Below are 27018 nucleotides of genomic sequence, written 5' to 3' on the forward strand. Positions count from 1 at the left end.
TCCATTGTGTTTAGTCATACTGGAAAACAGACTGTAAATTCTCCAGTGCAGAAATTTTGATTACCAAAACAAGACAAAGAGTACAACTTATAACCAAAGTGATTAAGGTAAGGTTAGGCATTCCAGTGACTAGTTCTTTTCTTCCTTTTAAATCTTACATATTTGTGTGCATTTAATTATTATTATGTATGGGAAGATGAAGGGAAGGGAAGGGGGAAGGCAGGAGGGGGAGTAGAAAGAGCAAAAGAAAAGGGGCACATGGAGAAGAAAGATGTTGAGCAGAAGGGAGAGAAGAGAGAGTACCACAAAGGGAAAGAGATGGATGGAGAAGAGAATGGAGGGTAGAGAATTAATATGAAAACCCTTACTGTACTCATATCAGAGTTAAGTATCAGAGGGGTAGTCGTGTTAGTCTGGATCTGCAAAAGCAAAGCGGGGTCCTGTGGCACCTTATAGACTAACAGAAGTGTATGAGCATAAGCTTTCGTGGGCAAAGACCCACTTCGTCAGATGCATCTGAAAGCTTATGCTCACAGTCTATACCCCAGTAATACCAGTCCTGGAACCTTTCCCTGCAACAAAGCCCGCTGCCAGCTTTGTCCGCATATCTTCTCTGGAAATACCATCACTGGACCTAACCAGCTTACTCACAGAATCACGGGCACTTTCTCATGCTCCTCTACTAACATCATATATGCCATCATGTGCCAACAATGCCCAGATGCTTTGCATATTGGACAGACTTCTAACTCCCTTAGACAAAGGGTCAATGGGCACAAAACAGACATCAAAACACTCCAGATCCACAAACCTGTTAGTCAACATTTTAATGGAATGGGGCATTCTGTCAATGACCTAAAGGTACGAGTGTTACTGAAAAGGAATTATCGCACCGTTTTGGAAAGAGAAACAGCTGAGCTGGCTTTTATATTCAAATTCGGCACATTAACACAAGGTTTAAATCGTGATGGGAACTTTCTGAATCACTATAGGGGCTTGTCTGCATACTTGGCTCAATCTAATTCCAGACCTTCCCCCCTACCCCTCCACTCTCTGATTTGCTCACCTTGATTATCTTTTTCTGATTTGTCCTCCTTGCTTACTGTTTTTTGTTCTCTGTGCCTTAAATATTGAGTCTGTTCTGGTCTGGCTATGGTCTGAGGAAGTGGGTCTGTCCCACGAAAGCTCACCTAATAAACCATTTTGCTAGTCTTTAAAGTGCTACTTGACTGTTTTTTGTTTTTTGTTTTGATAGTGTATAGACTAGCACAGCTTCCTCTTTGTTACTATTCATACATTTCTGTTAGTCTATAAGGTGCCACAGGACCCCTCTTTGCTTTCATATCTGAGTTGTGTTTTCTCTTTTTCATATGTGTTGTCTTTCATCCTTTACTTCTATATAATTGGAATACTGGAGTATTGTTGTCATGACAGCATAAAAGCTTAACAAGAGTGGTCTTTGAGATTATATATTGACAGGCGTTCTAAATCTTCACTTTTTATCATGAAAATGATGAAAAATCAGAAACACAGAACGCAAACTTTGAATGTTATTTGGATTTCCAATGATTTAATAAAATACAAGGACAATTAGGCAATGTTTACATGGCAAGTTGGTTTCAAAATATTTGACACAATTTGTACTATGCAAATTGCGTAAATTATTTCAAAATCCCTTATTCTGAATTTGATGCCGTCCAAATGGCACTGATGTTCAGAAAAAGCAGCTATTTCAAAAGTTTGTTACCCCTCATATGATGAGGGGCACCGGAACTGGAATACCATGCTTCAAAAGCCAGAGCTATTTTGAGCACAGGGAAAAGCCACAGTGTTGCTTTTGAGATACATTTGTGCCCAAATGTATCCCAATAACAATCAACACGTAGACATAGCCTTACAGTCCCCAGAACACCCCATCGGACAAATTTGCCCCAGATTGTTTCACTTTTTTGCTCCTCATTCTTCCGAGATCAGTTACATCTACATAGCATCTATTTATAGAGTATGTTATCACTTTTCAGAGGCAACTGTTGAGATGAGCACCAAGACAGACACACTGCATTTAGGGGTGGGTTGACGGGCTTGGAGCGGCACGCAGGCAGAGCCATTTTCATTAATGCTCAAATGACTCCCTCTAAGTGATCCTGGAAGCAAACCCTTCACAAAATGATGAATGAAAGCCAGGAAAGGAATGAAGGAAGTTACATAACAGTTTCTCAAACAATGCACAGTTGTTAGCACACTATTGTGTTTTGTTTTTGTAGGATTGAAACAATCATCTCTAACTTTACTCACTTAAGCTTAGGGTATGCCTACATGGTAACACAACATTCCTGCCCATACCTTGAACATCAAGACTCAGAGCTCAGGTCAGCAGACTGAAGCTCACAGGGCTTGCCTAAGGAGATTGCAATGGTGTGGCACTTGCCTCTTGTGAGCACCCTATCTGGCCAAGTGTGTCTGCAGTCTTTAACTTGCCCCTTTTGAAGCAACTGCTTTCACCCTCTGAGACTGTTTTGGCTTCAGCTCAAGCCTGTTCTCTCACTGGGCCATGCAGCCCTGCCTGGGAAGGCAGCCATATTGCTGCTGGCCACTGGGCAAATAGTTTTTCATATTCATTTTTACCATTCTGTTATGCTGTCATGAGCCAAAGCATGGTCATTTGGACTCACCCATGGAGCTGTCAAAACCTCCCACCAACCCTCAGAAGTGACAGGGTATACATGCCCCATGACTTACCATAAAAACAGCAGCCATGCACTACCACGCTGATTCTTGCATTAACCTCTTCAGTGAGCTGACCATTAGCAGATATTATACTTCCAAAACAAACCAAGTTATCAAACCTTTTTTAACTCTTCTCCATCAATCATACATTCTCCATTGTTGACAGCATTCTCTCTAATCTCAATATTCTTTATCTTCTGCATTCTGATACAAAGACTCACAGTGGAGGCATCTGTTTTTAGGCTCATAAACAATCTTTTCCCTCCATTCAATCTGGCATCCAGTATGTCTTTATCTTCTGCAAAATCCAACTCTTGCAGTTTATCTCTTGCCCAGACAACAGGAATGTCTTTGGCAGTATGTGGCATCCTTCTCATCACAAAGTAGAAAAGAAGTGGGGATAGCAAACAACTTTTACCAGCATGGATGTAAAACTATTCCATGTCTCTACCCTGTGTCCTGATGCAGCACATGAACTTGTCATTCTAAACATTTATCAAATTAACAGTCTGTGCTGGAATTCCCTAGTGTCTCAAGAGCTGTGTCTACACGTGCACGCTACTTCGAAGTAGCGGCACTAACTTCGAAATAGCGCCCGTCGCGGCTACATGCATCGGGCGCTATTTCGAAGTTAACTTCGACGTCAGGCAGCGAGACGTCGAAGTCGCTAACCTCATGAGGGGATCGGAATAGCGCCCTACTTCGACGTTCAAGGTCGAAGTAGGGACCGTGTAGACGATCTGCGTCCCGCAATGTCGAAATTGCTGGGTCCTCCATGGCGGCCATCAGCTGGGGGGTTGAGAGATGCTCTCTCTCCAGCCCCTGCGGGGCTCTATGGTCACTGTGGGCAGCAGCCATTAGCCCAGGGCTTTTGGCTGCTGCTGCGGCAGCTGGGGATCCATGCTGCAGGCACAGGGTCTGCAACCAGTTGTTGGCTCTGTGTATCTTGTGTTGTTTAGTGCAATTGTGTGTGGGAGGGGCCCTTTAAGGGAGTGGCTTGCTGTTGAGTCCGCCCTGTGACCCTGTCTGCAGCTGTGCCTGGCACCCTTATTTCGATGTGTGCTACTTTGGCGTGTAGACGTACCCTCGCAGCGCCTATTTTGATGTGGTGCCGCGCAACGTCGAAGTTGAACGTCGACGTTGCCAGCCCTGGAGGACATGTAGACATTATTCATCGAAATAGCCTATTTCGATGTTGCTACATCGAAATAAGCTATTTCGATGTTGGCTTCACGGGTAGACGTAGCCACCATCATCCAGAGGGCTTCTCCATTGACACTATCAAAAATTGCCATAAAAACATCAAAGTTAAAAATGAGCTGCTGCTGCGATTTTAAATCTTTCTTAATAAGTGTCCCCAAGGTAAACTTCTGAGTGGGATGTGACCTAATAGATCAAAATACAGCTTGTCCTTCCCTACGCACTTTGTCAACAACAAATATCAACCTGTTCAAAATAATAGTGCACAACTCTTTTCCAGGTAGAGATAAGAATGTCACCCTTTTTCAGTTATCATGTACAAGGATCTTTCAGATAACACAATTGCACTCTTTGGGGCAGGTCTCCATTTTCCCAAGCCATTCAGTAGAGCTGGCATGTGTAATTTGCCACCACTTCATTTCAGCTTTTAACATTTCAGCATCTGTCTTGTCAGGGCCTGATATTTTACCACTTTATGGATGTTTTATGGCCTTGGTTATTTCCTCAAAATCAATTACTTCTTACGATATAAGTAAAGCCACTAATTCTTCACATTTCTCAAATGTATATTGCTAGTTCTGGATGGTGGAGGATGGCCTGGAAATATTCCATCCAATAGGTCCTCTGCTCTTCCTTTGTGGTTAAAATTGTACCATCTTGAGCCTCCACAGTACCAAAATCATTCACAAATTGTAATGTCAGTGGTTTAGATACTAGAAGCATTTTTTTTGTGAATCTGCTTTCTTGTATGCATCTTCAATTTATCTTACTTTATTTTTCATCCATTCTCTCTTCTCTTCTGTCTGATCTTTTAAATTCCTTGCCTTTGTCTACATATTATTGTTAAAGAATAGTTCTTTTAATTTTCTTTCATTCTTTCTGAATTTTCTCATTTAGTTTTTTCTTCTATTCAAAAAATGTCTATGCATTTGATTCTAGTTATTCTTGTTTCTTAGATCTTCTCACCAGAATGAGGCTTGCTACATTAACACTTGCTTCTTTGAAAAACTAATGTTGTTTTTTCTGCCATCTGTTAGTCTTCTAACTATTCAAATCTATTAAGTAAAACTATGAAATATGCTTTCATTGCTGGATCTACTAACTTACTAGCATCATACATATCTTTTTCCCTTAACATGTTGTTGCCTTTCTTAATTTTAATTGTCCTAATAAAAAATGATGAATGCTTTTGACATTAGCTGTCATATAAACCCTGGTGTCTAACATTTGTTTTCTCCAGAAGTTACTAATAACAACACGGTCAAACTCTTTCTGGATGAAACCACAGGTTGAACCTCTTTTGTCTGGCACTCTTGGGACCTGACCTGTGCTGGATGAGGGAATTTGCTGGATGATGAGAGGTCAGTATTTTCTATCACATTACTAACACTTGCACTGCTTACTGGGCTCTTAGAAGACACTTAGGGGTAAATTCCAGCTAAATTCCAGCACTGAACCCAGAAAGACAGGACCGGTGGCTGTAAGCAAACTTTACTGGACCACAGGAAACTTGGCCACAAACATGATAAGTGGTTGTCTGGCTAACTAAAATCATGCCACATTATGAAGTTTGCTGTGTGAATGAATTCTGGCTTAGAGAGATTAAAGTTGTACCACTTGATTTCCATCAGTTCATGACTTTCTCTGTATAGAAATATTGTTCCCACAATTCGAAGAGTGGATAGCCCACCAAGTCGAGCAAAATGTTTTTCATTCTTAGTCTGTTCTCAGATGTCTATATCAGTAAATAATAAGTTTTTTATCCCTTGTTATCACCAACCTGTGCATTTAGCTCTCATATGGTTGGTTTGTCTCTGGATTGTTTCTACAAAACGCAACATTTTTACGTGGACAGGTTGTTAGCCTATACACAGACATTTTTACATGGACAGGGTGTTAGCCTGACCTATAACCCCCTACCAGTACAGGTAGATTGCTTTTAGTCTGTCTCCTATCCTTTGATCTCTTTATGCAGCAGCTAGCATAGCTCTCAGGGTTACTGAAGCATGCAAGCCCTCCACCACATAAAAGCAGAGTCCCTGGGCAAATTTCCTAACTTTGCCCTCCTTTGACCACTACCCTAAGGAGCCTCCAAGTGCCCATCTCTTTTTTCTGCATGATGGGGGAGATATGCAGGCAGGGGAAGAAAAGCCCTGTTGGAGAAATTTTAAAGGAACTTTTTCATAGATTCATTTAATAGATTTGTATGGTCAAAAGGATCCTGGTGATCATCTCCTGAATAACGCAGCCTAGAAAGCTTTGAGCTCCTTTCGCTGCAGCTGCAAACCTCCTTAGACAGCATTGCAAGAGCTGGCAACCTGCTGTAATTTATTCCAGGATCAATAAAGTAACATACAACACAGAGAGGGTTGGTGAGAATGTATGAATAGGATTAATTATCTGGAACTGTTTCGAGCACTCGGAAAATGGTTCTGTGATGTTCCCAGTACCTGTCACCATCTCCTTTGGGGCAAAATTGTGCAGGAGGCATTTCCCTGGCTCCAGAGATTTCAGTGTAGACAATCTCCACATCTGGGAAGGGAACAAGGGAGCATTAGGCAACTTAACTATTCATTAACAAAAACAAGCAGTCCTGTAGTATCTTAAAGACTAACAAATTTATTTATTAGGTAAAGATCTTTCGTGGGGAAGACCCACTTCTTCAGATTTTCAGATTGGAGTAGATAATAAGAATTTTTGTGAAGGTACAGACTGACATAGCTACCCTTCTCAGGCTATCATTAACATAGTCTTGTTTCGTAGTAACACAGAGGTAGCCGTGTTAGTTTGTACTCCAACAAAACAAAGCAGTAGAAATGTAGCACTTTAAAGTCCAACAAAATGATTTATTAGGTAATGAGCTTTTGTGGGACACGTTTCAGTTAATTATAACAGAAGTGCTATCTGGACAATGGTTATCTGGTAAGAGCATTAGTATAGTATAATAATAGTATTAGTACTAGTGTAATATTTTGTGCCCAACTGGTTGTGTTAAAGTAAAAATGTTGTCATAAAGTTCTAAGAGTTTGATCTGTCCTGGATCTCTTCTGTTGTCAATGATGTGAAGATGAATAAGGGCTTACAGTGACTGCAAACATCAAGGTACTGTCCTTCCATGTTGGTCAGGAAAGCAACAACTGTCATCTCTGACTACTGCCCTGACCCATATAGTGCAGCTCCATGTCCAGCCAGCTAACACAAATGCTGAAATCCTAGCAGAAGCAATGTTTCTCCTTTTCACCATAGCAATTAATCATGTCATTATGAATTCCCCAGGGCCCACTTGGGGGATTTTACCTTGGCACGAAATATTCATAAAGTGAGGAATGCATCTGTTGGCACCCTTGCTTTCCCTTGCCATTTCAGGATCTCTCTTCAATCCCTTGCAAGAACGACCACATTTTTTTGTCACAAAACTAACAATTCTTCACTAACCAGTAGTAGAACAATGAAGACTTAATCTTTCAGCCATGTGTTTTTCTTTTGAACTGTTGTATCTGAGTAACCATCCTCTAAGCATTTCCTTCCTGAATACAGATTAAAAATCCAGTGATGAAAATTTCTAAGGCATTGTGTGTCAGTGGAAGGGCACCATTTCAGGACGGGGTGGGGACAGGGAGTGAGGGGAAAGTACACAGATTGTGAATTGCTCCCCTTCCAACACCAGCAGAGCGAGAGGCATGCATGCAAGCAACAGCAAGAGAACAGGCCGAAGAACAAGTGGAGTCTCTATGCGTGGCTGCTGTCTCCTCCCACCTGAAATGGTGCCCTTGTGTCAGTGGAAACTGTGTCACTGAGACTGTGATATTACAATTAAAATGCACTAAGATCAAGTTTAAAAACTGTGAGTTCCTTGTGGAAGAAACAACGTTGAGACTTCCATGTGTTTTACCTTTAGGAAAACATCAAGCAACAATATTCTGAGGGCATGAGTGGTAAGTTCTCTCTGAGGTCACAATAAAGACACAGAGGCGGCTAGGAAGAGAAGGCAAATAATTAACACTGCTATGGATCTATAAACTATGTACTTCTGTTTTATGATTAAAATAAGCAAAGCACAACATATTTTTGCATTTACATGCAAATCTCAATAAAAAAGGAAGTTAACAAAACATTATCTCTATTTAAAAATGTATTTGCTTTTGCAGATGTTACCTTTCCATTTACTGCCTTTCAGCCATGTGGGAATACAGTAAATGAGAAAGTAAATGAAAATGCAGTATAATCAAAAACTAAATTCTACAACACATTACTGTAATTCACATATTTTACAGTACTTTTATACTCAGCAAACTCATAAGATTTTTAATGACAAAAAGAAAATGACATTTAATATATTCAGATGGCAAGGGTTGTTATAAAAATGAAAAACTGCCCAATATTGACCCTTCACTACACAGATTAGAAATAGGAAAGATACAGTATGTTCTAGGTGTGATTTAATCACCTCACAGCCAGCGTTATAGGATTAAATAAACTAGTTCATTTTTAGAGTAGCTTATGACTTTCTACTGTAGCTGATGCTAAGCCTGGATGTCCCATTCCTGTTGGTGATATACTGTAGAGAATAGAACATTGTTAACTTAGACATGCACAATGTGAACCAATCATTCCACATTATAGCTGCTCAGCAAGCAAAATGTAAAGTCTCAGAAAATCTTGTTCAAACCATTTCTAGGCCTCAGCTCAGGGGAAAAAAAGGATGAGATTATATGACTTTCTGTCTATTTAGGTTTGCCAATAAACTTGGATTTTACCAAAGTCTTCTAAAATGTTCTGACTCCTGTGAGTTTGATCCTGAAATTGTTGGCACAAATACTGCTAAGGACTGGTAAAACTGAAATCTGCTGCACTAAAGATAAGACTTCATCACATAAGCTTCCAATGTGAAGGAAGAAAACAAATGCTGTTTACAACAATTAGTATCTGAATATTCACAATAATGTAGTGTTATTATTGAGAGAAGCAGGGAATGGTTTTCCAATAATTATAAAATGGAAAGTATTAAAATGGCTTTTGTGGTACACCCACAAAAGGTGCATCTTTGGCTAGTTCATTTGTCTCAAAGATATGTAAGCTAATATTGTTTTCATGATGAAAGATATACGATATTCTCAAGTAGGATTTTGCTAACATCCATCCTGTCATGTGAGAGAAATATTTTAGAATGGAAACACTGATTTAATAAAGAGAAAAAAGTAAGTGTAAGTATTAAAATACATCTGAAGTCTATTTTCAAATGTAATCAATTCAGATTCGTCAACTGATTTGCATTTGCATGCATTGTTATGAAAGAGTGAGTCTGGTGCTTGAAACATTGGATTGAGAATCAATAACAGTAGGCTTTATTCCCCACTTTATCATAGATTTTCTGTGTAGCTCTGGGCAAATCATTTTACAATGTGGCACTTCAGATTCTTCACCTGTAAAATGATTCATCATGAGTCACAGGGGCATTGTCTGCCTTAACTAATCACACATTTGTAAAGTTATTTCAAATCAACAGATTAAAAGGTGCATTGCCTTGCCCATCCCCTAAAAAAAATCAATGTACCTTAGTAGTTGGGCCATATTTTGGTTGTGACATGCACCATTAATGTATGTTAAGAAATCCACCAGTGAAATGGGGTAGCATGTCTATTTTATCAGACTAAGTTTGTCTCTCCTCAAAAATAACTGAGAGGCCTGCAGTTCTGCTTGGAGGAGTGGCCAAGGCACATTTTTATATGAGCATAACACCAGACCTCTGAGTGTGTATATTCGTCCACTGTGCCCCTGTCTCAGTAATGGCAAATATGGGAACACTTGTGCAGACTATTAATGATCTGGGCAGAAATAATCTTCAAAAAGGGTGTGTGTGTGTGTGGGAGGGATTACTACCAGCCAGAGAACAGGTTGTGTGGTATTCTGCTTTTGTATATTTAGTGTGTGTTGTCTTGGATTAACTGCCCCCAACAAACTGAAATTTGGCCACAAAGTAAATTATTTTTGACCATTTTCTTTGACATGTTCGCTACAAAAAAGCCCAGGGATATAACTTCCATGTAATTGATAAACTGAGAATCTGGGATGCCTTGCAGGAACTGCGCCTTATGATTTCTCTCTGTCTGGCTTACAGATGGAAAAGTCCTACAAGCACAAGTAGAAGAGGAGAACAGGAGAAGATGGAAAATCCTCACCCTGAGCCACTACAACAAAAGTTCTATGGCTTCAAGAATGCACAGAAAGAATTCAGGCAGCTCATTTTAGGACATTTGCCCACCTATTCCCATCATTCCAACCCACACAAACCGAGCTCCCCGGACATAGCCCTGAGATGGTTGTAACTCAGGGATAAAGAGTCTCTGGTGGCTTTTGCTAAGATACTCACTTTTTGAAGCAACTGAGTGAGATGAAAGTAATAGAGCAGGCACAGGCAAGCCTCTGCACCCCAAACCTACTTTTGCATGAGAGGACCCTGTGGTAGTTGCAGGGCAAGTCTCTGCACCCTGACACCATTCTTCCACGGGATCACCTTGTCGACAAAGGAGGACAAGCCCTGAACACAAAAGAGGAAGTAGATCAGGGTGTGCAGTCTATATTGTTATGGGCCCTCTCATCTTTAAAAGTCCACAGGCCAGACCATCTATCCATTCCCTTCCCCCTACACCATTTGGAGGGGATTAGAGGCAGTGTCTTCACTCCTATATACACACATCATTTCCTAAACCTGAAAACCACACCTGGCCATTCATCTTAAACTGCCTGAAGAACGTACCAAAGTCCTACCAAAGTTGAAGGCGACAGCACTTCTCACATCTCTAGTGTACATAGGCTGGTCTCTGAAGGCAGGAGGTTCTGTGTATAATACTGGCAGGTGAATCTCTTGGTTAATGCAGTATTCCAAAGGGACTTTCAGGAAGAAGCAAGGATGGAGTGCAGTACTGCCTTATTACAGAAAGTTGTATATGGCAGGTCAGCCATAAGGGTCCAAAGCTCAATTTTATTAGTTGGAGGGATGGCTGTGAGGAATGAAGTCATGAGAGAGAGGTGGAGGAGAGAACAGGTGGTCATTGATTCAAAGTGGGAGTCTCTTAGGGCATCAAGAAGAAAACTGAGGTCCACTTGGGGCTCAGTGCTATATGGCGGGAGGGAAACAAGTTGAATAAGCACTTAGAGAATCTTGTTGTAATAGGGTGGATAAATGAAAAGTCTTCAGTAATTGAGTAGAAGGCTGTGATAGGAGAGGAATGTACTCTGACAGAGCTCATTGACAGGCCTTGCATTTTTAAATGTAACATATGGTTCAGGATTTTGGAAAGTAGAACTTGTGAGTATTGGGAGAAGTGAAGGAAATGCCAAGAAAAGGAATGTTTCCACTTGTGAAGGTAAGCTTGTAAGTGGTTGACTGATTGATAGAGAAACTGACTGGTTCTTATCTGAACAGTTCCATACTCAAGAACTGTCTAGGAATCATGCTTTTAGATTAACGGAGAAGAGTTTGGAATGGATCAAGAGCCCCATTCTCTCTGACAGAAGATCTATCCTGCAAGCTTTTCCTTCCTAGGAGGTCCAAGTTTAATTAAAAGAGGGTCTGGAACAAGCTTGTCTATGTCTTTCATTGGCTGTGAACACCACCACAGAATTGGAAGTAGAACAGGAAAAGAAATGCTCTGATCTGCTTAAAACATGGGCTGGGTAGTGGAAGGTATTTGGCAGAAAGCGTGAGCAGGTAATCTCACAGTCTCATTTACAGGAGGTATATTTTTTTCCTGAGAGTGGTATTTTGATCATCCACCAAGGTGCGTGGAGATTCCTGTTGCTGCTCTAATGGGACATGGATGGATTCCACGAGGCATTTCAACACTTACCACTTTAGTAATGTGGTAGACCAGTTTCATGTCATCTGGGGATGAAGAGGGCATAGATGACGAGGGCAAGTTTCCTTTATCGTGAGGTCCTGTTGCTTCTAGGTATCTCCTGGTGCCCACTGGGCATAAAGATACTAAGGATGTTAGGTACCAAAGGCTGGTGAGAAAGTTTGAATCTTGCAACAGTGGTAGATATTGGTGTCTGTGTCTGGTTAAATCCTATAAAAATTGTTCACCAAGATAATCCTGGGCATAGTGGTAAGTCTGTTGAAGGAGTGAGTATGAGGATACACATATATAGCCATAGCTTCTGACGTTAGGCCATCTGTTGGGGTCTGGAATAATTTCCTCAGGACTTTGGCTCATGGAATGTGGTGTTAAGATGCTGAAAAAGAGCCATATCAATATCTATCTAAGAGTCCAAAGAAGTGTCACCCTCTAGGTTGAAACAAGGGAGCATCAAACACTGGTGGCAGTACTGCAAGCTGGAGGTGTGACCAGGGTTCAGTCTATGAAGACTGTAGCTGTAAGTGGCTGACAAGTACCATGGAAGGGACCTTCAGAGAGGACTGTACCATACCAGTTGCTACCACCAACACAAATAGCTCTTCTGGGCCGTGTCTACACTTGCCAAAAACTTCAAAGTGGCCATGCAAATGGCCATTTTGAAGTTTACTAATGAAGCGCTGAAATACATATTCAGCACCTCATTAGCATGTGGATGGCTGCGGCACTTCAAAATTGCCACACGGCTCGTCCAGACAGGGCTCCTTTTCGAAAGGACCCTGGCTACTTCAAAGTTCCCTTATTCCTATGAGCAGATGGGAATAAGGGGATTTCAAAGTAGCCGGGGGACTTTCAAAAAGGAGCCCTGTCTGGATGAGCTGCGCGGCGGCCAGCTACAGCAATTTCGAAGTGCTGTAGCCATCCTCATGCTAATGAGGTGCTGAATATGTATTTCAGCGCTTCATTAGTAAACATCGAAATGGCCATTTGTATGTCCATTTCGAAGTTTTTGGCTAGTGTAGACGTAGTCCTGGAGAAAAAAATTGGGACAAGGCTGGAATGCGAAGTTGTCTGGAAGACTGAGTTGCTATCATGGCTTAGAGAAAGTTAATTTCTCAGATTGTGCATGTGGTACTGGTGAGGCTTGTAAAGAAGCTTCTCTAACTTGGGAGCCCTAGTGCAAGGAAGGTGGTGGTGTGAGGAAGGTGTGTAGGAAACTTGTGCACACCTTAATGTCTGGAAGCGTCAGTCAATATTGAGGCAATCTGTGCCATCTGTTAGAAGACTCATCACCACACTGCTTCTTGTGCGGTACTGGTAGTTCAATACTGGGATTTGAGGGAGCTTAATATATATTCTTGAGGGAATCAAGATCTCCTTAAAGTGTGATTTCTTGATGACTTATCCCCTTACTGGTTTCTCCGTCAGGAGAAAGAAGCTTTTTTTCTTCAGAAGTCCTAGGCTCTAAAGGTGTTGCTGGAGCCTGGGAAGGGCCTGGGTATTACAGTGGATGAGCAGCTGGACATGAGTCAACAATGCGCCCTTAGAGCCAAGAAGGCTGGTGATATATTGAGCTGCATTAGTAAGAGCATTGACTTCAGAATCACTTCTAGGGAAGTGATTATCCCTCTTTATTCGGCACTGGTGATGCCACATCTAGAATATTGTGTCCAATTCTGTATCCCCGTTAAGAAAAGGATGTGAATAAATTAGAAAGAGTCCAGCAGAGAGCAACAAAAATGATTAGAGGGCTGCAACCTATGACTTATGAAGAGAGACTGAGGAAATTAGGGTTATTTCATATACAGAAGAGAAGAGCGAGAGGGGATTTGATAGCAACCTTCAACTGCCTGAAGCAGGATTACAAAGAGGACAGAAAGAGGCTGTTTTCAGTGATGGCAGTTGATAGAATGAGGAGCAATGATCTCAAGTTACAGTTGGGGACATCTAGGTTGGATATTAAGAAAAAAAAAACTATTTCACGAGGAGGCTGGTGAAGAACTTGAATAGGTTACCTAGCGAGGTAACCATCAATAGATGGAACCGTGAATAGAGGTTTTTAAGTTTTGGATGGACAAAGCCCCGGATGGGATGATTTAGTTGGGATTGACTCAGCTTTGACCAGGTTATTGGACTTGGTGACCTCCTGATGTCTCTTCCTATGATTCTATGTTGGGACATGTACAGGAGAGAGATTGGATGCTGCTGAGGCTAGCATAAGCTGACTTCTATGTCTTTTCTTGCCTATAAATCTCACACTTATAAGATGGGTCTACACAGACCTGTAGTACTGGCTGTTTAATGGAAATGAGCAGTCTCGCAATTGTAAATGGCTGCTCATTAGCATAATTGCACAGCTCATTAGCATAGCTGTGCAACACCTCAACTGACCCTCTGTCACTAGCTCCTTATGCCTGAATTTTTGTATACAAATCTGAGGTTTTGTAGACAAAACTTGGTGTCTACACACAAAATGCTTTTTGTTGACAGAAACTGTCAACAGAAAAAGGCTGTGTAGATGCTCCAGGGAGCTTTTTTGTTGACAGAATGGATCAAAAGATCAATCCACTTTTATGTGTAGATACTACCTTTCAACCAAAGTTCTGTCAGAACATCTCTTCTGATAGTAACTTCTGAAGACAGATGCTTCTAGTATAGAAGTAGCTTTTATGTATACATTTTTTTCCTTAATTGTTAAGAGACAATTATTTCCTGGCTTCAGATATCAGAGTACAGTTCTTAAAAGTCCTCAATGGCAGAACAAGCAGAGGATAGCAAACATAAAGCTACATCAGCAGTGAGGGCAGATGAATGCTGCAGTGGACTGGAGACTCCCAGTTATTGTGGATTTCATTGCACCTGAGTTTTCTATCCACCAAGAACTTTGTGGTGGCTGCAGTGCAACAGTCCCCCCTTATTAAAATAAGGCACACGTGTATCTTCCTCTGTGTACTACTCTCCTAAACTTAAGCCCTACAGTGACTGTCAAATCATGACAGGAGCAGAATTGTGAAATCTGGAAGCTTTTAGTCATGAACCAGCATGTAGGCAGAGGATGTATGTATCAGCTGTTCTGTTTTGAGGATTGAGATGGTAGAACGGTCTGGCTGCTGCAACCACAGCTGAGCAGCTCTATTTAGGATCCACTCTGCTGGCCCCACACAGGAAAGGGGCTAGAAAAAGTGCCCTAAACATAGTCCACCTCATTCCCTTTGACTGTATAACCACATCCAATGGGTCACCCCCATGTGGTCAAAATTGAACAGTAAATTTTGGAACATGGACTATTCAGACTTTGGTGAACAACCCTAACAGTGAGAGACCTGAAAGACTTATGGCAATTATTGCATATGAGCGGCAATGATTTACCATCAATGTTGCTGCCCTGGCAGAAGAATGTAGACCAGAAGAAGGACAGCTAAGGGAAGTAGATGGACGGTACCCATTTTTCTAGAAAGGAACCCCAAAGGAACAAAAATGAATTCATGGGGTAGGATTTGCCATCAAGAATGAACTGAAAAAGATCCTATCTGAAGTCCCTGTCTGCATCAATGAGCATCTCATGACTTTCCACTTGAAGCTTGCCAAAAAACAGCAGGCAACTGTTGTCATTGCTTAAGCACCAAATCTAGACACTGAAGATGATGTGAAAGAGAAGTTCTACACCCAACCAGATAGATTCCTGAAAGACATACCTAGAGAAGACAAGATTATTCTTCTGGGGTATTTCAATGCCAGGATAAGAAGAGATGTGGATCTCTGGTAGATTATCACTGGGAAAGAAGGACTCAGCAACAGCAACTCCAATAGAGTTCTCCTTCTTATAAAATGTGCAGAACACAAGCTAGTCCATATACACCCTGCTCCACCAGAAAACACATGTAAGAACTCATGGCAAAATCCTCAGCTGAAGTACTTGCACCTCATAGTCTATGTCATTTCATTGTCTGTGCTTGGGATCAGTGTGATGTCCTTCTCACACGTGCAATGACTAGTGCTGATGTCTGCTGGACTGATCATTGACTTATTTGATTCACAATGGTCATTAGGATTGTAACCAAACAGAGAAGTGAGAGGAAACAGATCTGAAGAAGGAATAATGTACAAGGCTTGAAAGACCCCATCAAACAAAGTGACTTCCAGATAGCACTCCAAAGGAAACTGCCAACAGTACATCCAGAAGATGTTGAAAAATACTGGTGTTAGTTGAAAAATGTCATCATTGGAGCTTGTGGAGAAATCATTGGCCACCAGACCAGGGAGCATCAAGATGGGTTTGATGAGAATGCTGTGTAAATTGAATGTTAATTGAGGCAAAAAGGAAAGATTTTGGGGCCTGGCAAAGCGGCATCAGTTGCATGATGAAGAGAAAAGCTCATGCCAAGGGCAAGGCAGAAATGTAACATAAAACAAGGACTCTCACAAACCAGTGGTGGACTGAGAAGACATGAGAACTCCAGCATCTCACAGACATCAATGATACAAGAGGTTTCTTCAATGCTACCAAAGCTATTTGTGGACTGAGAAACCATGGAATCAATCTCCTGAGATCAAAGGATGGTTCCCAACTTTTGAAAGACAATGAAGTCATTGCTTCTTGCTGGAGGGAGCACTACAATGAGATCTTTAACTACCCCTCCATTGTGGTCCTAGAATCCCTTCAGCAAATCCCTCAGCAACTACCTTGAGACTATCTTGCAACACTTCTTACCTTGAGTGAGGTCTAAGCTGCCATCAAAATGATGAAGTGCAACAAGACAACTGGACTTAGATGGAATCCCTGCCAAAGTCTTCAAAGAATATGGGCCAGAGCTCCACAAACAGCTCCACCTCCTGATTCTCAAGATTTGGGATAGGGAGCAAATGCCACAAGATTTCGGAGACCCACTGATGGTCAATCTTTTCAAGAAAGGTGACAAATCGGACCGTGGAAACTGTCATGGCCTCTCCCTCTTGGCAACAGCAGGGAAAATCTTAGCTCAAATCCTTGCAAACTGAGTCCTGCAACTCTCAGAAGAAATTCTGCCAGAATCCCAGTGTGGCTTCTGATCATTTCAACAAACAGTGGATATGATCATCACTGCATGGCAACTGCAAGAAAAATGTTGTGAACTGAACCAAGCCTTATATATGCGTTTAATTGACCTGACCAAAACATTTGACTCAATCAATTGTAGTGCCCTGTGGACCATCCTCTCTAAGATCAGCTGCCCCAAAAAATTGATTAGCATTTTAATGCTGCTTCATGACAACATGACTGCCACATTACTGAGTAACAATGGATCCCCAAAAGATCCCTTTGAAGTCAAAACAGGAGTCAAGCAAAGCTGCATTATTGCCTCATCACTGTTCTGCATCTTCATCACCATGACCCTTCATCTCATTGATAGCAAGCTTCCAGATGGCATGAAGATTGCCTATAGAATGATTGGGAAGCTTTTCAATCTCAGGAGACTGAAAGCTAACAGTAAGACCTCCATGACGTCAAAAAGAATGTCAAAAAGACCCAGGTACTCCACCAAGTTTTGTCAAAGGAACAACCTTGTGCGCCTTCTATTGAAGTCAATGGGGAACTGCTGGAAAATGTGGAGCACATCCCATACCTGGGAAGTCATCTTTCTGCTAAAGTCAACTTTGATGCAGAAATTCAGCATCATCTTAGCCCTGCAAGCTCTGCTTTTGCCCATCTGAGATAAAGGGTCTTTGAGAACTGGGAGATCTATTCCAAGACATTTATCCCTTGTATACCATGCAGTGGTTGTTCCAACGCTACTATATCAACGTGAAATTTGGACAACATGCAAGCATCATTTAAAAGCACTTGACCAATATCATCAATGCTGCCTCAGGAGAATCCTAAGTATCTCTTGGGAGGACAGACACATGAACACTAGCATCCTGGAAGAGTTGAACATCACCAGCATTGAAGGTATTATCATTCATCAACAAATTCATTGGATTGGTTGCCTGGTTCAGATATCTGATCAGCACCTCCCATAACAGATTCTGTTTTCTGAATTGGAGGAAGGACAGATGAGCATTGAGGGCCAGAGGAAGTGACATAAGGTCACGCTGATGGCACACATGAAAAAATGCAGCATCAGTGTCAACACTTGGGAGAACTTTGGCCAAGACTGTCCCCAGTGGAGAAATGGTAATCCATGAGAGGGTGGTTCAATTTGAGAAGTCCCACCACAGTACAGACAAGGAGAGGCAGAGAAGAAGAAAAGAGCATCAAAAACTCCCCTGCATCCCTCCAACAGATAGTAATATCTGCCTCTTCTGTGATAAGATCTGCAGCTCCAGAGTTGGGTTAATCAGCCATCAACAGACTCACAAATACGAGGGTGACCTGAAGATGTCTTACTCATTATCAAGTGTTCACCAAAGGGGGGAAAAACAGTTCTATGTTCAAAATTCAAAAATAAGAAAAGAAAAAAATCCAATCCACTAGACCAAAATCCAAAATATTTTTGATGTAAATAAATAACATTAATTTCAATCCCAATCCTGCATATACATATTTATGAGTAACCCTATTCCTTCTCATGGGAATAAATTTAGTTCACTTGCTTAAGTATTTTCTGAGTCAAATTTACTTTCTATATCTAATACGCCAACATAAAATAACAATACTTTGTTATTACACTTCTGAAGACAGACTGGTCAATGAACTTTTAACTACTGAAATTAATTCTATTAGAAATGCAATAACTGAGCACAAGAAATATTTTTAAAATAGTGGTACTCATTTAATCTACATGAATGACTGTTTCTTTTGGAAGAGTATTGCCTCATTTCATGAATTCAGTGCAACTCACAAAAGTTCTGAAAAAGACACATAGGAAGAATGAGATATTTTCTTTGACTGCTACCTACTTTCTAAAAGCACTGCCAATTAAACCTTTTAAAATTAGTATTCATGTCTGATTTTATATTTTGATCTTTTATAATGCAGTAAAATACATATAAATGACTTCACCACAGTGAAATGTCTGTAAATCTGTGATGCAAGTGAACTGCACAACCACTGCATTACTCCTGCTATAGCAAAGTGGCTTCAGGCGGGTCTTTGTAGATATTTGTTTTCTTGTTTCTCTGCCCCACTCCCCGCTGCATGAGAGTTTAGGACAGCTGTACCATTCTCAAGTGTCTAAAAGTGACAGTTGGACCACCTGCTATTTTTGGAATTTTAGTGAGTTTGGCTGATCAAAGACAAAATTGTCCCAACACAAAATCAGTGAAGGCCCCAGTGTAGGTTGTAAACATGGCATAAAAATAATCTTTTGTGACTGATAATGGTATCATTCAATGGCATTATAGTAAGGATGGCTGTGGCCCTCACTGCTACTCGCAGAATTCGTTCTTTATCAGGTAGAAGAATAACTCAGAGGTGAGTTCCTGAAGCAATAAGGCTTTCTGAAGGACCAGCAAAACAAGTCTTTACTATAGCTACACTGGTAGAGTAGTATCAGAACAGTCTCCTAGAGAGCACAGTACTAAGGAACTTATGAACTGAGTACAAAGGCTGAGCTTTTCATGCCTATATGAAACCATTTTTTCCTGGGTCCCAACCCTATTAAACTCCAGAGTGAGATAAGGAGGACAACACAACTCATGATGAATTATTGTTAGTGATGAATTACCATAATACTGTAAGATTTTTGCATGTCAGAAATATTAATGAAAACAAAAGAGCACCCCAGTGCCAGCTGCTCTGGATTATTAGGACTAGGCTATGCTATGTCACAGGATAGAAAAATAGCAAAGCATTATAAGACTCAGTACTGTATGTTCTACATTCACACAACCTTGGGAAAATCTGAACAGCCTTCCCTTGCACTGTGCTGTAGGCTGGCTTTTTGAATGGGTATGTGAGCATAACATCCTCTTGTATCTGACCTGTAAAAATGACTAGCACTAGTGAAAGGATAAGGATATTACCTTCAGCTTGAGTGGCAGAAGCTTCTTTTATTTTTTATTTATTTATTTATTTATGTAAAGCTGAAGGACAAGAAGTGTTCCATTTCTGCAGGTGTGTGTTACTTATGTAATTATAGGCAACAATCATGTCTGTTTGCAGTATGTGGTTTTCTACTTATTTCATAGGGCTCTTTAGATACCAACAAGGAAAGTAAGATCAACCAACACAAAAGCTATATGCATGGAGTTATTTTTTTCTAAATTTGCTAAATCAGGGTCTTTGCTTCAAGCTGAAAAAAAGGCAATATAGTGTCGCCTTTTGTTCAGAAATAGGTTCAGCTCCTGTTCAGAAGGATCTGCTTCAAAATTAAAACTAAAGAGAAGTAGTTTCAATTCTCTTTTAGTCAGATTGAACTGCAGAAATGGCAGATCTTTCCTCGTCTAGGGAAGAGGAGGGTTTATATACTCCCTTATTTCTTAAGGTGCCTTGTCCCACGCAAGAATAGCCCAGTAAGAACCAGCACAGAACTACCCTGAGACAGCCTTATTCTTGACAACCACCCTGTTCATGGAGTCAGGTCATGGGCCCTGAACACAGAGTCAAAAGCATAGGCTTTGTTCAAACCTATGTTGTTTCACTGAAACAGGCTAGTGCTGGCTCAGGGTAATTCTCCCACAGCTGTAAGAGAACTGTACAGTCTGTTGAAGGTGCATATCTTGAAGATGAATAGAAATTAAAAGAAATTCTGCAGGATAATACAAATGGAAATATAGAGGCATGGTGTATAGAGGGTTGCAGGGTCATTAGCGGGGTGATGTAGGGTTAGAAAGGAGGCAGCTGCCCCAGGAACTAGCAACTTAAAAGGGCCTGGGGCTTCTGGTCACTGCTACTGCAGCAGTTGCAGCAGTTGGAACTCTGGTCCCTTTAAATAGATGATGGGGACCCTGGCTGTGAGATCTGGGCAGTACAGAGGGGTTGGCACAGAGGTGCTAGCCTCCAGCCTACCCCTTCTGTCTGAGGCCCTGCCCCTTCCTGGAGGGCCTGGAACTGGCCCCCTCCCCTTTCCTGGGGCCTGGCATTTCTGTCCTCAGCCCTGGAAGTTAGTGCCAGAATTGCAAAGGACCGGTTTAAGATGAATGGCCAGGTGTAGTTTCCATGTCCTGCTTGTAATCTAGAGGGCTCTAGTATCAAAGTGTATGTGGTGGGAGGAGGGCATAGTTCTGCCAGTCTACCTTAGGGAGCAGCCTGTTTTCTATGTCTGTCTGTTTTGGGAATCTTGTGTGTTCTGGATTAAAAGTAGTGCACTATGTCCCACCTAAGTTCCAAAATAATTCACAAGTGGGATGAGATGGGCACTTGGCCTTCTAAGGCACTTGCACATCCTGATCTGGTAGGTGCCCTCTGAGCACACCTTTTGGATCATGCCTCTAAGTTGAATTCATAGAAGACAGCAAAGGAGTGGGAGGACTGAATTCATAACTTTAGCCCATTGGTTAGCAAGCTTATGTGGTAATAGAAGATCTCTGAGCTATGCCCCCTCCTGCCCAAGGGAGAGAAGGGATCTGAACAAGGATGTACTACCTCCTCAGGGGGCTAACTCCTCAACTATGAGATACTGTGAGGTGAGTCTCCCTGAGTCTTGTCTGCTGCATCTGTGGCAATCCAGCTAAATAATAAAGGAGTCATTCAGACCCAAAAGAAGGAAAACTCGAGACAGCACCGAGAAGCATGAGAATGACTCTGTCACAGTAGAGCACTCACCTGGAAGATAGAGAATCTATTCCCTTTTTACCAATGGCTCCTTAATTATTTAACCAGAATCTCAGAATATCTCATCCATAGCCCCTGGTTAGAGCACTCACCTCAGATGTAGTAGATCACTTCTCAAATCCTCTCTCTCTTTTGGGGGTAAGGAGGAGTGTTTAAAGCAGTGGTCTCCAACATCCCACAGTAGATATGGGGCTTAGAGTTATCTTCTCCTCATAAGTACCTAACTCCAGGAAAGGATGATTGAGAATTGCTAGCAAAGTTAGCTGTCTAGTTGTGTGACTCCTCTTAACACACATACATCGCCAGTGGGTTGGTTTTGGCATCTCCTCACCTAATATTCTGGCTTTCTGAATCACATCCCAAAGGGCCCAGACCTTCCTGTTCATTATCTCCCTCTGGCTTGGTATCACCACCCATCTCCCACCCTCCATAAGGTCTCTTTTGCCTGCTATCAGTGGCTCCCAAATTTTTTGGCATCAGGCCCCTTTTTGATTTTTGAGAAACCGTCATGCCCCCCACTTCTTCTTTACCATCATCCTTCCCCCCTTTTAACACAAAATTAACTTTGTAATTTAAAATAAACACAAAAACTTAATATAAAATGTCATTTAAAATTAAAAATAAGCACAAATAATTTTTCTTCATCCCTTGTGGGTTCCTGGTGTAGCCCCATGGGGCAAGCTGCCTGCACTAGCCTCCCACAATCCCAAGCCCTGCACTTCCAGAGCTGCCCACCAGAGCTGCCCAAGACCTGCACTGCTGGGGCCAGCTGCCCACCCTCTTGCCAGCTGCTGGGGCTAGCCGCCTGCCCACCAGATACTAGGGCTCTGTGCTGCCATGGCTAGCTACCCACCTGCCAGATGCTCCAGATGCCTGCCTAAGCCACGGGTCAGCCTCCTGAGCTGCCTGCCTGAGCCCCATGCTGCCAGGACCAGCTGCCTGCCCACTAAATCGTGCTGCTGGGGTCTGCTGCCCGCCTGCCAGCCCAAGCCACCTGAGCCCCACGCTGCTGGGATCAGCCATCTGCCTGCCCACTCGCCCAACTCTTGCGAACCACCTGCCCAAGCACTGTGAGCCATGAGCTACCCACTCGAGGTCCTAACCTACCCTCCCCCAAAGCCAGGCACCACCAGCCCCGCATCTAACCTCCTCCTCCTCCTCCCCCAACCGCCACTCACTCACCTTTGCAGGAGGCAGCTAGCTCCATGTGCATCTTTGCTGGCTGCCTGCTTTGTACAGTGTCTGTGCTGGGTCACCCACATAAAATGGCAGGGATTGAGAGGTGGAAACAAAGGTTGGCTCTTTCTTGGGTTGGGGAGTATAATGGGGGGCTGGGTCACCTTGCGCCTCCCTCCCTGAATTTCTTCACGCCCCCCACCAGGTGGGCATACTACAGTGTCTCAAAAGATATCTTTTGTGTCATCACTGACCACGATTAAACATTGTAGCAACTTTGAGCAATAAAGCATAGCAGTAAAAAAATCACTGGCTGCACTTTCTCCCAGTATGATTTAAGTAGGTCAGCAATCAGAATCAAATTATATTAACTGATAAAAGTAATCTCGCTGAGCTTACTAGCTGGGGTTCTTGGCAGCAAAGAGTCTCAAAGTAGGTAAACAGCTATATCATTCTATCTACGAGATGAAGAACCTCCTACTGGAACCTTTTGTTTATTTCCTCCTTAATGTTAGGAAAACAAAATACACATTAAAATATCCAAAACCACAGGTCCATTTCCCCCACAACATGTACAGAAAAGGAGGTTTATGGGGGGGTGAGGGAACACTTTTTCTATCCTGCAAACATTTTCTTGAGTGCTGTTTTTCTCTGTCTCAGTCTGAGGTGAAAAGCTGAATTACAAAATTATTTACTAAAATTCAAAATATGAATGTATTGTTTATTGGGGGAGATGGGCAACTCAGATATATGTTCTTTTGGTACTTTCAACACACTTCATCTCAATTTTGACCTACATTTTTAATTTTTCCCCACTCCAATTTGCTTACATTTTGAAATGAGAATTAATTGCAAATGGGAAAACCCAGAATTTGTTGTAGAAATGCTGAAACAAAACATTTCAACAATTATCAAACATTTTTGCTGACAACATTTTTTCAAATTGGGACATTCACCTGTTTTATAATGATTTTGGTTTCAAACATTTATACTTCTTAATGAAAACTGATAAAGAAAAATAGAAAAATTGATTTGTCAACAAATTTGTGATCTCCTCTGGGTCAACAGAAGTGTAAGAAATGTAAGCCCCAATTTTTCCTCATAGATCTATGCACAGAGGAGATTCTATCTCTCTTTCTCACTTTTAAAGACAGAAAGAGGGAGAGAGAGGGAGACAGGGTGAGACAGAGAGCTTCCTGAACTTTCTTATAACATGAACAAGGAATGGCACCTCCACACTGTTACCCAAGCCACCACAGCACAGCAAGGGGAGAGATCTGTGTGGGAGTGCCAGACTAGTGCATAATTCTCCTGCCATCTGGGTCAGGATAAATGGAAGAAACAGTACAATCTATGTTAATGAATTTTTCTGTGTGTCTTCCCACCCATATACAATGAGGCCTTCTTAAAAAGGAAAATTCCAATGGCAAGTGTCCGAAGGCCTCTTGCTGGCAAAAAAGAACAGGGATCTGGAAAGAAACACGACCATACAGCAGGAGTGCTGATGGCCATAATTCCTTCAGAATGTCAGACCTTTAGTTTTTTTCACAAGACCATTGAGAAAATGTCACAAAAATCCTCAATTCTTCATCCTGCTGCAAGGAAGAAAAATAGCCAATGACCTAGGACGGGGTGAGAGGAAAGGCATTTAAATCTGTGTTTTCATGTTTGAAGTACAATATCAGCTCCAGTACAATACCAAAGGTAAAACCAAGACCATTCTATCTTATACTTGGAATACATGACTCACTTGCTTCCATTTTGGTTGTCTTGCAAATTTTAGTCAACTTTATGAAGAAATTCTTACTAAAATACATGTTTTTCTTCATGGTAGCTTTATGTTCTTTTTAGTGCTTTATTGTGTTGGTACTTGGAAGTACTGAATACCAGCACCTCGGCAGCCTCAACCATGGGGTTGGCTGTGGATGAGGGGTGGGTAGTGGGCTGAGTACCGACTCTTCTTTTTTTTTACAAAAAACACATTGATTATTTTACTCCTAAATAATCATGGACATTCTCTCCCTAAAAGCTGACAAATAAATCCGTAAAGATTGCATCTAGTAACTATTGCATGGTATTTAAGATAAAAATTAATAATAAATTATCCCATCACTAATTTTATTATGAAGTAGAATAAAATATTTTTGTTTGCAGCATGAAAATGAAACCATGGAAACCTTCCTAATGGCCAACTGTGATCAAGAATTAGTGATTTACAAAAACCAAGAAGCACTTTTTCAGATCTCATTATAATAACAAAGCTATCTAATTTTTCTACAAGTCTCTATGCTGGAATGTAATTTGGCTGTCTTTAATCTTTCAAGAATAAAAGGCTTAATATCTTAGTAAACAGCTTATAAATGATATCAAATAATCTGTTAGGGGTTTTACAATATGCTTTGTTGGTTTATCTTTTACTTTTTCATCACACAGTAAACTCCTCACCTTCCTTAACAGAACATTTTACTATTTTAGCAAAATAGTGGTTACATGCATTTTTCTTCTTATTTTCTATAAGAAATATAGTGAGATAACGTGTTGCAAAATTATTTAAAGTGATGCTGGATGCTAACACTGTATCTCTACCTTCAAACCAGAATGTTATTCCTTTCAACTCTCAGTCATCCCACCTTCTTTTTCTATAACAGCTAAGTAGCTCTTTCACATTTTCTAGGTTAGCCAAGAAATGAAGGACTGGGTCATATTATTTGCATACAGTCTTAGGAGGTGGCACATAGGCACGCTGCATCAGATGATGCACTGAGAGATATGTTCCTCAGAAACAGCCATCAGTCACAATGCCTCCCAGAATTTCCTAACTTCATTATTTTGGAGTAGAATTGTGATGTTGTTTTGTACACTGCACAGGTACACATTACTCCCTTAAATGTGTATTTTAGAAATGAACTCACAGTATACTATTTAAAAAGCTACATCCTGCAACAGGATTTACATGTGGACGGATTAGCAGTCTCTCTTGAAGTCAGTGGAGCCAAGTGGGCCATAGTACCCACTTGAATCAAGTTGCAGGAACAGGTTCTCTGAAATGGTCATTTATTTTATTATAGTTTATCTGTACTGAGCTGCAGTTCACAAACCCCAGTCATGGACCAGGAGCCTATTCTGCTCAGGACTGTGCAAAAATGGAACAAAGATGTTCCTTGCCACAAAGAAGTTATAATCTAAGTATGGCACAAGAGACATCAGATGGAGACAGACTGGTGGTGGAGTACAATGAAACAATTAGACAATATTGATCATCCTGATAAGTGGTGAGCTCACCACCCCAGCTGCCTCTAACTATTGTCAAGATTTTTATAAGCATCATGACTGTTAGTCATTTGGGAAAGATTTGAGTTAACAATAGAATCCCGTTAGTAATCTTCATGCTCCAAAGCACCTACACAAGAAAAACTGAAAAAAAAAATGCAGTTCTTTGAAACTATGGATCAGAACTACACTGAAAATAGACACTTTCTTTGGTTCAGCCACACGGTAGCAAATGAGTAAGTAATGAGGGATAATAACCTCACCATGAAGTCAAAATTCCCTTATTTGTAGCAAGTATTGCCTTAATCTCGGCCATTTTTGGCATGAAGCTTTTAGAAATTGATTTGTAAACAAAATGAAAGCACTATCATTCTTATGTCTTTGGTGTTTCTGCGTACAAAACATAGGCATCAGACCCAAGCTAACACCTGTTGAAGTAAGCAGCAATTCTTCCACTGTTTTTAGTGGGAGTCATTACATCAACTTCATTAGATGTTGTACTGGACCCAGAGAACATAAACTACATATACAAATATCAGGGTAGAAAACAGCAATGGATGAGCTAATTCAAAATAAATAAGATGGGAAATAGATATAGTAGGAGTAAAGATTTCAAGGCTAGGCAGACAAAACTGTTTTTAAAATACGTGAAGTAAGTTCACTTCTAGTGCATTATCTTTATCACTCTCTGAGGTTAACTAACAGGTAGAATCACTCATGTTACTGCGTTACATATGCCTTTTACAAATGAATGTGTGTACAATATAATTAACAGTCACATCTTAGTGCACATACCAAGCAGCCACACAAATGTGTAGTGCAGTCAGTTAGTAGTAGAAATCATGATAATAAATATTTAAAGTAATTCTAGAGTAAATCTCAGTGATTTTTGTAGTTTAGGATATACCAAAGCTTATAGCAAGTGCAGTAGTGTCTAACGAACACTTGTTCCTCTCAACAGGGAAATCATGATCCTGACTGAAAATTGATTCATTAATTTTTGTTTCCCTATTTCTACCATTTCCACATTAGAAATATAGATGATGCATTTATTGTAATCTTAATTTTGGTCAGAGCTGCTTTTTCCTCCTCTCC

At 41.1% G+C, this 27018-nt stretch overlaps 1 long non-coding RNA gene across 1 annotated transcript; it reads left to right on the forward strand.

Moving 5' to 3' along the window:
* The first annotated feature begins 12 nt into the window (after positions 1 to 12).
* On the forward strand, positions 13 to 11466 carry LOC142010530 (uncharacterized). The gene is made up of 3 exons (XR_012644829.1): positions 13 to 107; positions 5168 to 5288; positions 10046 to 11466. It is a non-coding gene; the product is annotated as an uncharacterized LOC142010530 (long non-coding RNA).
* The last annotated feature ends 15552 nt before the right edge of the window (positions 11467 to 27018 follow it).

This window comes from Carettochelys insculpta, chromosome 3 (assembly GCF_033958435.1).
Source record: "Carettochelys insculpta isolate YL-2023 chromosome 3, ASM3395843v1, whole genome shotgun sequence".
In the NCBI taxonomy this organism is placed as follows: Eukaryota; Metazoa; Chordata; order Testudines; family Carettochelyidae; genus Carettochelys; species Carettochelys insculpta.